Source organism: Phyllobates terribilis, unplaced genomic scaffold (genome assembly GCF_046119375.1).
Source record: "Phyllobates terribilis strain yellow unplaced genomic scaffold, ASM4611937v1 Scaffold_1__5_contigs__length_1240528914, whole genome shotgun sequence".
NCBI lineage: Eukaryota > Metazoa > Chordata > Amphibia > Anura > Dendrobatidae > Phyllobates > Phyllobates terribilis.
Window position 1 is genome coordinate 98534932 of NW_027362761.1, and position 12189 is coordinate 98547120.

Sequence of the window (12189 nt, forward strand, 5' to 3'; positions counted from 1 at the left end):
GTATTATCACTACATTATATACACAGCGCTCAGCATAAGTGAGTACACCCCTGTATTATCAGTACATTATATATACAGCACTCAGCATAAGTGAGTACACCCCTGTATTATCAGTACATTATATATACAGCGCTCAGCATAAGTGAGTACACCCCTGTATTATCAGTACATTATATATACAACACTCAGCATAAGTGAGTACACCCCTGTATTATCAGTACATTATATATACAGCGCTCAGCATAAGTGAGTACACCCCTGTATTATCAGTACATTATATATACAGCGCTCAGCATAAGTGAGTACACCCCTGTATTATCAGTACATTATATATACAGCACTCAGCATAAGTGAGTACACCCCTGTATTATCAGTACAGTATATATACAGCGCTCAGCATAAGTGAGTACACCCCTGTATTATCAGTACAGTATATATACAGCACTCAGCATAAGTGAGTACACCCCTGTATTATCAGTACATTATATATACAGCGCTCAGCATAAGTGAGTACACCCCTGTATTATCAGTACATTATATATACAGCACTCAGCATAAGTGAGTACATCCCCCTGTATTATCAGTACATTATATATATACAGCACTCAGCATAAGTGAGTACATCCCTGTATTATCAGTACATTATATATACAGGGCTCAGCATAAGTGAGTACACCCCTGTATTATCAGTACAGTATATATACAGCGCTCAGCATAAGTGAGTACACCCCTGTATTATCAGTACAGTATATATACAGCACTCAGCATAAGTGAGTACACCCCTGTATTATCATTACATTATATATACAGCGCTCAGCATAAGTGAGTACACCCCTGTATTATCACTACATTATATATACAGTGCTCAGTATAAGTGAGTACACCCCTGTATTATCAGTACATTATATATACAGAGCTCAGTATAAGTGAGTACACCCCTGTATTATCAGTACATTATATATACAGAGCTCAGTATAAGTGAGTACACCCCTGTATTCTCAATACATTATATATACAGCACTCAGCATAAGTGAGTACACCCCTGTATTATCACTACATTATATATACAGCACTCAGCATAATTGAGTACACCCCTGTATTATCAGTACAGTATATATACAGTGCTCAGCATAAGTGAGTACACTCCTGTATTATTACTACATTATATATACAGCACTCAGCATAAGTGAGTACACCCCTGTATTATCAGTACATTATATATACAGCGCTCAGCATAAGTGAGTACACCCCTGTATTATCATTACATTATATATACAGCGCTCAGCATAAGTGAGTACACCCCTGTATTATCACTACATTATATATACAGTGCTCAGTATAAGTGAGTACACCCCTGTATTATCAGTACATTATATATACAGAGCTCAGTATAATTGAGTACACCCCTGTATTATCAGTACATTATATATACAGAGCTCAGTATAAGTGAGTACACCCCTGTATTCTCAATACATTATATATACAGCACTCAGCATAAGTGAGTACACCCCTGTATTATCACTACATGATATATACAGCACTCAGCATAAGTGAGTACACCCCTGTATTATCAATACAGTATATATACAGTGCTCAGCATAAGTGAGTACATCCCCTGTATTCTCAGTACATTATATATAGCACTCAGCATAAGTGAGTACACCCCTGTATTATCACTACATTATATATACAGCACTCAGCATAAGTGAGTACACCCCTGTATTATCAGTACAGTATATATACAGTGCTCAGCATAAGTGAGTACACCCCTGTATTATCAGTACATTATATATATACAGCGTTCAGCATAAGTGAGTACACCCCTGTATTATCAGTACATTATATATACAACACTCAGCATAAGTGAGTACACCCCTGTATTATCACTACATTATATACACAGCACTCAGCATAAGTGAGTACACTCCTGTATTATCAGTACATTATATATACAGCGCTCAGCATAAGTGAGTACACCCCTGTATTATCAGTACATTATATATACAGCGCTCAGCATAAGTGAGTACACCCCTGTATTATCAGTAAATTATATATACAGCACTCAGCATAAGTGAGTACACCCCTGTATTATCAGTACAGTATATATACAGCGCTCAGCATAAGTGAGTACACCCCTGTATTATCAGTACAGTATATATACAGCACTCAGCATAAGTGAGTACACCCCTGTATTATCAGTACATTATATATACAGCACTCAGCATAAGTGAGTACACCCCTGTATTATCACTACATTATATATACAGCGCTCAGTATAAGTGAGTACACACCTGTATTATCAGTACATTATATATACAGCACTCAGCATAAGTGAGTACACCCCTGTATTATCAGTACATTATATATACAGCACTCAGCATAAGTGAGTACACCCCTGTATTATCAGTACATTATATATACAGCACTCAGCATAAGTGAGTACACCCCTGTATTATCAGTACATTATATATATAGGTCTCAGCATAAGTGAGTACACACCTGTATTATCAGTACATTATATATACAGCACTCAGCATAAGTGAGTACACCCCTGTATTATCAGTACATTATATATACAGCGCTCAGTATAAGTGAGTACACTCCTGTATTATCAGTACATTATATATACAGCACTCAGCATAAGTGAGTACACCCCTGTATTATCAGTACAGTATATATACAGTGCTCAGCATAAGTGAGTACACCCCTGTATTATCAGTACATTATATATATAGGGCTCAGCATAAGTGAGTACACCCCTGTATTATCAGTACAGTATATATACAGGGCTCAGCATAAGTGAGTACACCCCTGTATTATCACTACATTATATATACAGTGCTCAGCATAAGTGAGTACACCCCTGTATTATCACTACATTATATATATAGGGCTCAGCATAAGTGAGTACATCCCCCTGTATTCTCAGTACATTATATATAGCACTCTGCATAAGTGAGTACACCCCTGTATTATCAGTACATTATATATATAGGGCTCAGCATAAGTGAGTACACTCCTGTATTATCAGTACATTATATATACAGCACTCAGCATAAGTGAGTGCACCCCTGTATTATCAGTACATTATATATACAGCGCTCAGTATAAGTGAGTACACTCCTGTATTATCAGTACATTATATATACAGCACTCAGCATAAGTGAGTACACCCCTGTATTATCAGTACAGTATATATACAGTGCTCAGCATAAGTGAGTACACCCCTGTATTATCAGTACATTATATATATAGGGCTCAGCATAAGTGAGTACACTCCTGTATTATCAGTACATTATATATACAGCACTCAGCATAAGTGAGTACACCCCTGTATTATCAGTACAGTATATATACAGTGCTCAGCATAAGTGAGTACACTCCTGTATTATCAGTACATTATATATACAGCGCTCAGCATAAGTGAGTACACCCCCGTTTTCTCAGTACAGTATATATACAGCGTTCAGCATAAGTGAGTACACCCCTGTATTATCAGTACATTATATATACAGAGCTCAGCATAAGTGAGTACACCCCTGTATTATCAGTACATTATATATACAGCACTCAGCATAAGTGAGTACACCCCTGTATTATCAGTACATTATATATACAGCGCTCAGCATAAGTGAGTACACCCCCGTATTCTCAGTACATTATATATACAGCACTCAGCATAAGTGAGTACACCCCTGTATTATCAGTACATTATATATACAGCACTCAGCATAAGTGAGTACACCCCTGTATTATCAGTACATTATATATACAGCACTCAGCATAAGTGAGTACACCCCTGTATTATCAGTACATTATATATACAGCACTCAGCATAAGTGAGTACACCCCTGTATTATCACTACATTATATATACAGCACTCAGCATAAATGAGTACACCCCTGTCTTATCAATACATTATATATAAAGCGCTCAGCATAATTGAGTACACCGCCTGTATTATCAGTACATTATTTATACTGCACTCAACATAAGTGAGTACACCCCTGTATTATCAGTACATTATATATACAGCACTCAGCATAAGTGAGTACACCCCTGTATTATCAGTACAGTATATATACAGCACTCAGCATAAGTGAGTACACCCCTGTATTATCAGTCCATTATATATACAGCACTCAGCATAAGTGAGTACACCCCTGTATTATCAGTACATTATATATACAGCACTCAGCATAAGTGAGTACACCTCTGTATTATCAATACATTATATATAAAGCGCTCAGCATAAGTGAGTACACTCCTGTATTATCAGTACATTATATATACAGCACTCAGCATAAGTGAGTACACCCCTGTATTATCAATACATTATATATAAAGCGCTCAGCATAAGTGAGTACACCGCCTGTATTATCAGTACATTATATATACAGAGCTCAGTATAAGTGAGTACATCCCCCTGTATTATCAGTACAGTATATATACAGGGCTCACCATAAGTGAGTACACTCCTGTATTATCAGTACATTATATTTATACAGCGTTCAGCATAAGTGAGTACACCCCCCTGTATTATCAGTATATTATTTATACTGCACTCAACATAAGTGAGTACACCCCTGTATTATCAGTACAGTATATATACAGCACTCAGCATAAGTGAGTACACCCCTGTATTATCAGTACAGTATATATACAGTGCTCACCATAAGTGAGTACACTCCTGTATTATCAGTACATTATATATACAGCACTCAGCATAAGTGAGTACACCCCTGTATTATCAGTACAGTATATATACAGTGCTCACCATAAGTGAGTACACTCCTGTATTATCAGTACATTATATATATACAGCGTTCAGCATAAGTGAGTACACCCCCCTGTATTATCAGTACATTATTTATACTGCACTCAACATAAGTGAGTACACCCCTGTATTATCAGTACAGTATATATACAGCACTCAGCATAAGTGAGTACACCCCTGTATTATCAGTACATTATATATACAGTGTTCAGCATAAGTGAGTACACCCCTGTATTATCAGTACATTATATATACAGTACTCAGTATAAGTGAGTACACCCCTGTATTATCAGTACATTATATATACAGTGCTCAGCATAAGTGAGTACACCCCTGTATTATCAGTACATTATATATACAGTGCTCAGCATAAGTGAGTACACCCCTGTATTATCAGTCCATTATATATACAGAGCTCAGCATAAGTGAGTACACCCCTGTATTATCAGTACATTATATATACAGTGCTCAGTATAAGTGAGTACACCCCTGTATTATCAGTACATTATATATACAGTGCTCAGTATAAGTGAGTACACCCCTGTATTATCAGTACATTATTTATACTGCACTCAACATAAGTGAGTACACCCCTGTATTATCAGTACAGTATATATACAGCACTCAGCATAACTGAGTACACCCCTGTATTATCAGTCCATTATATATACAGCACTCAACATAAGTGAGTACACCCCTGTATTACCAGTACATTTTATATACAGTGCTCAGCATAAGTGAGTACACCCCTGTATTATCACTACATTATATATACAGCACTCAACATAAGTGAGTACACCCCTGTATTATCAGTACATTATATATACAGCACTCAGCATAAGTGAGTACACCCCTGTATTATCAATACAGTATATATACAGCGCTCAGCATAAGTGAGTACACCCCTGTATTATCAGTACATTATATATACAGAGCTCAGCATAAGTGAGTACACTCCTGTATTATCAGTACATTATATATACAGCGCTCAGCATAAGTGAGTACACCCCTGTATTATCAGTACAGTATATATACAGCACTCAGCATAAGTGAGTACACCCTGTATTATCACTACATTATATATACAGTGCTCAGCATAAGTGAGTACATCCCCCTGTATTATCAGTACATTATATATACAGCGCTCAGCATAAGTGAGTACACCCCCCTGTATTATCAGTACATTATATATACAGCGCTCAGCATAAGTGAGTACACCCCTTGTATTATCACTACATTATATATACAGCGCTCAGCATAAGTGAGTACACCCCTGTATTATCACTACATTATATATACAGCATAAGTGAGTACACCCCTGTATTATCAGTACGTTATATGTACTGCGCTCAGCATAAGTGAGTACACCCCTGTATTCTTAGTATGTTATATATACAGCACTCTGCATAAGTGAGTACACCCCTGTATTCTTAGTATGTTATATATACAGAGCTCAGCATAAGTGAGTACACCCCTGTATTATCAGTACAGTATATATACAGTGCTCAGCATAAGTGAGTACACCCCTGTATTATCAGTACATTATATATACAGCACTCAGCATAAGTGAGTACACCCCTGTATTATCAGTACAGTATATATACAGCGTTCAGCATAAGTGAGTAGACCCCTGTATTATCAGTACATTATATATACAGCGCTCAGCATAAGTGATAACACCCCTGTATTATCAGTACATTATATATACAGCGCTCAGCATAAGTGAGTACACACCTGTATCTCAGTATGTTATATATATATAGCACTCAGCATAAGTGAGTACACCCCCCTGTATTCTCAGTACATTATATATACAGCGCTCAGCATAAGTGAGTACACCCCCCTGTATTCTCAGTACATTATATATACAGCGCTCAGCATAAGTGAGTACACCCCTGTATTCTCAGTACATTATATATACAGTGCTCAGCATAAGTGAGTACACCCCTGTATTATCAGTACATTATATATACAGCGCTCAGCATAAGTGAGTACACCCCCCTGTATTCTCAGTACATTATATATACAGCGCTCAGCATAAGTGAGTACACCCCTGTATTATCAGTACAGTATATATACAGCACTCAGCATAAGTGAGTACACCCCTGTATTATCACTACATTATATATACAGCGCTCAGCATAAGTGAGTACATCCCCCTGTATTCTCAATACATTATATATACAGCACTCAGCATAAGTTAGTACACCCCTGTATTATCACTACATTATATACACAGCGCTCAGCATAAGTGAGTACACCCCTGTATTATCAGTACATTATATATACAGCGTTCAGCATAAGTGAGTACACCCCTGTATTATCAGTACATTATATATACAACACTCAGCATAAGTGAGTACACCCCTGTATTATCAGTACATTATATATACAGCACTCAGCATAAGTGAGTACACTCCTGTATTATCAGTACATTATATATACAACACTCAGCATAAGTGAGTACACCCCTGTATTATCAGTACATTATATATACAGCGCTCAGCATAAGTGAGTACACCCCTGTATTATCACTACATTATATATACAGCACTCAGCATAAGTGAGTACACTCCTGTATTATCAGTACATTATATATACAGTGCTCAGTATAAGTGAGTACACCCCTGTATTATCACTACATTATATATACAGTGCTCAGTATAAGTGAGTACACCCCTGTATTATCAGTACATTATATATACAGAGCTCAGTATAAGTGAGTACACCCCTGTATTATCAGTACATTATATATACAGAGCTCAGTATAAGTGAGTACACCCCTGTATTCTCAATACATTATATATACAGCACTCAGCATAAGTGAGTACACCCCTGTATTATCACTACATTATATATACAGCACTCAGCATAAGTGAGTACACCCCTGTATTATCAGTACAGTATATATACAGTGCTCAGCATAAGTGAGTACACCCCCTGTATTATCAGTACATTATATATACAGGGCTCAGCATAAGTGAGTACACTCCTGTATTATCAGTACATTATATTTATACAGCGTTCAGCATAAGTGAGTACACCCCCCTGTATTATCAGTACATTATTTATACTGCACTCAACATAAGTGAGTACACCAGTGTATTATCAGTACAGTATATATACAGCACTCAGCATAAGTGAGTACACCCCTGTATTATCAGTACAGTATATATACAGTGCTCACCATAAGTGAGTACACTCCTGTATTATCAGTACATTATATATACAGCGCTCAGCATAAGTGAGTACACCCCTGTATTATCAGTACAGTATATATACAGCACTCAGCATAAGTGAGTACACCCCTGTATTATCAGTACAATATATATACAGTGCTCACCATAAGTGAGTACACTCCTGTATTATCAGTACATTATATATATACAGCGTTCAGCATAAGTGAGTACACCCCCCTGTATTATCAGTACATTATTTATACTGCACTCAACATAAGTGAGTACACCCCTGTATTATCAGTACAGTATATATACAGCACTCAGCATAAGTGAGTACACCCCTGTATTATCAGTACATTATATATACAGTGTTCAGCATAAGTGAGTACACCCCTGTATTATCAGTACATTATATATACAGTACTCAGTATAAGTGAGTACACCCCTGTATTATCAGTACATTATATATACAGTGCTCAGCATAAGTGAGTACACCCCTGTATTATCAGTACATTATATATACAGTGCTCAGCATAAGTGAGTACACCCCTGTATTATCAGTCCATTATATATACAGAGCTCAACATAAGTGAGTACACCCCTGTATTATCAGTACATTATATATACAGTGCTCAGTATAAGTGAGTACACCCCTGTATTATCAGTACATTATATATACAGTGCTCAGTATAAGTGAGTACACCCCTGTATTATCAGTACATTATTTATACTGCACTCAACATAAGTGAGTACACCCCTGTATTATCAGTACAGTATATATACAGCACTCAGCATAACTGAGTACACCCCTGTATTATCAGTCCATTATATATACAGCACTCAACATAAGTGAGTACACCCCTGTATTACCAGTACATTTTATATACAGTGCTCAGCATAAGTGAGTACACCCCTGTATTATCACTACATTATATATACAGCACTCAACATAAGTGAGTACACCCCTGTATTATCAGTACATTATATATACAGCACTCAGCATAAGTGAGTACACCCCTGTATTATCAATACAGTATATATACAGCGCTCAGCATAAGTGAGTACACCCCTGTATTATCAGTACATTATATATACAGAGCTCAGCATAAGTGAGTACACCCCTGTATTATCAGTACAGTATATATACAGCACTCAGCATAAGTGAGTACACCCTGTATTATCACTACATTATATATACAGCGCTCAGCATAAGTGAGTACATCCCCCTGTATTATCAGTACATTATATATACAGCGCTCAGCATAAGTGAGTACACCCCCCTGTATTATCAGTACATTATATATACAGCGCTCAGCATAAGTGAGTACACCCCTTGTATTATCAGTACATTATATATACAGCGCTCAACATAAGTGAGTCCACCCCTGTATTATCACTACATTATATATACAGCATAAGTGAGTACACCCCTGTATTATCAGTACGTTATATGTACTGCGCTCAGCATAAGTGAGTACACCCCTGTATTCTTAGTATGTTATATATACAGCACTCTGCATAAGTGAGTACACCCCTGTATTCTTAGTATGTTATATATACAGAGCTCAGCATAAGTGAGTACACCCCTGTATTATCAGTACAGTATATATACAGTGCTCAGCATAAGTGAGTACACCCCTGTATTATCAGTACAGTATATATACAGCGTTCAGCATAAGTGAGTAGACCCCTGTATTATCAGTACATTATATATACAGCGCTCAGCATAAGTGATAACACCCCTGTATTATCAGTACATTATATATACAGCGCTCAGCATAAGTGAGTACACCCCTGTATTATCAGTACATTATATATACAGCGCTCAGCATAAGTGAGTACACCCCTGTATTATCACTACATTATATATACAGCGCTCAGCATAAGTGAGTACACCCCCGTATTCTCAGTATATTATATATACAGCGCTCAGCATAAGTGAGTACACCCCTGTATTATCAGTACATTATATATACAGTGCTCAGCATAAGTGAGTACACCCCTGTATTATCAGTACATTATATATACAGTGCTCAGCATAAGTGAGTACACCCTGTATTATCAGTACATTATATATACAGGGCTCAGCATAAGTGAGTACACCCCTGTATTATCACTATATTATATATACAGCGCTCAGCATAAGTGAGTACACACCTGTATCTCAGTATGTTATATATATATAGCACTCAGCATAAGTGAGTACACCCCCCTGTATTCTCAGTACATTATATATACAGCGCTCAGCATAAGTGAGTACACCCCCCTGTATTCACAGTACATTATATATACAGCGCTCAGCATAAGTGAGTACACCCCTGTATTCTCAGTACATTATATATACAGTGCTCAGCATAAGTGAGTACACCCCTGTATTATCAGTACATTATATATACAGCGCTCAGCATAAGTGAGTACACCCCCCTGTATTCTCAGTACATTATATATACAGCGCTCAGCATAAGTGAGTACACTCCTGTATTATCACTACATTATATATACAGCGCTCAGCATAAGTGAGTACACCCCTGTATTATCAGTACAGTATATATACAGCACTCAGCATAAGTGAGTACACCCCTGTATTATCACTACATTATATATACAGCGCTCAGCATAAGTGAGTACATCCCCCTGTATTCTCAATACATTATATATACAGCACTCAGCATAAGTTAGTACACCCCTGTATTATCACTACATTATATACACAGCGCTCAGCATAAGTGAGTACACCCCTGTATTATCAGTACATTATATATACAGCGTTCAGCATAAGTGAGTACACCCCTGTATTATCAGTACATTATATATACAACACTCAGCATAAGTGAGTACACCCCTGTATTATCAGTACATTATATATACAGCACTCAGCATAAGTGAGTACACTCCTGTATTATCAGTACATTATATATACAACACTCAGCATAAGTGAGTACACCCCTGTATTATCAGTACATTATATATACAGCGCTCAGCATAAGTGAGTACACCCCTGTATTATCACTACATTATATATACAGCACTCAGCATAAGTGAGTACACTCCTGTATTATCAGTACATTATATATACAGTGCTCAGTATAAGTGAGTACACCCCTGTATTATCACTACATTATATATACAGTGCTCAGTATAAGTGAGTACACCCCTGTATTATCAGTACATTATATATACAGAGCTCAGTATAAGTGAATACACCCCTGTATTATCAGTACATTATATATACAGAGCTCAGTATAAGTGAGTACACCCCTGTATTCTCAATACATTATATATACAGCACTCAGCATAAGTGAGTACACCCCTGTATTATCACTACATTATATATACAGCACTCAGCATAAGTGAGTACACCCCTGTATTATCAGTACAGTATATATACAGTGCTCAGCATAAGTGAGTACACCCCCTGTATTATCAGTACATTATATATACAGGGCTCAGCATAAGTGAGTACACTCCTGTATTCTCAGTACATTATATATACAGCACTCAGCATAAGTGAGTACATCCCCCTGTATTCTCAGTACATTATATATACAGCGCTCAGCATAAGTGAGTACACCCCCTGTATTATCAGTACATTATATATATACAGCACTCAGCATAAGTGAGTACACCCCTGTATTATCACTACATTATATATATAGGGCTCAGCATAAGTGAGTACACCCCTGTATTCTCAGTACATTATATATAGCACTCAGCATAAGTGAGTACACCCCTGTATTATCACTACATTATATATACAGTGCTCAGCATAAGTGAGTACACCCCTGTATTATCAGTACATTATATATACAGCGCTCAGCATAAGTGAGTACACCCCTGTATTATCAGTACATTATATATATACAGCGTTCAGCATAAGTGAGTACACCCCTGTATTATCAGTACATTATATATACAGCACTCAGCATAAGTGAGTACACTCCTGTATTATCAGTACATTATATATACAGCGCTCAGCATAAGTGAGTACACCCCTGTATTATCAGTACAGTATATATACAGCACTCAGCATAAGTGAGTACACCCTGTATTATCACTACATTATATATACAGCGCTCAGCATAAGTGAGTACATCCCCCTGTATTATCAGTACATTATATATACAGCGCTCAGCATAAGTGAGTACACCCCCCTGTATTATCAGTATATTATATATACAGCGCTCAGCATAAGTGAGTACACCCTTGTATTATCAGTACATTATATATACAGC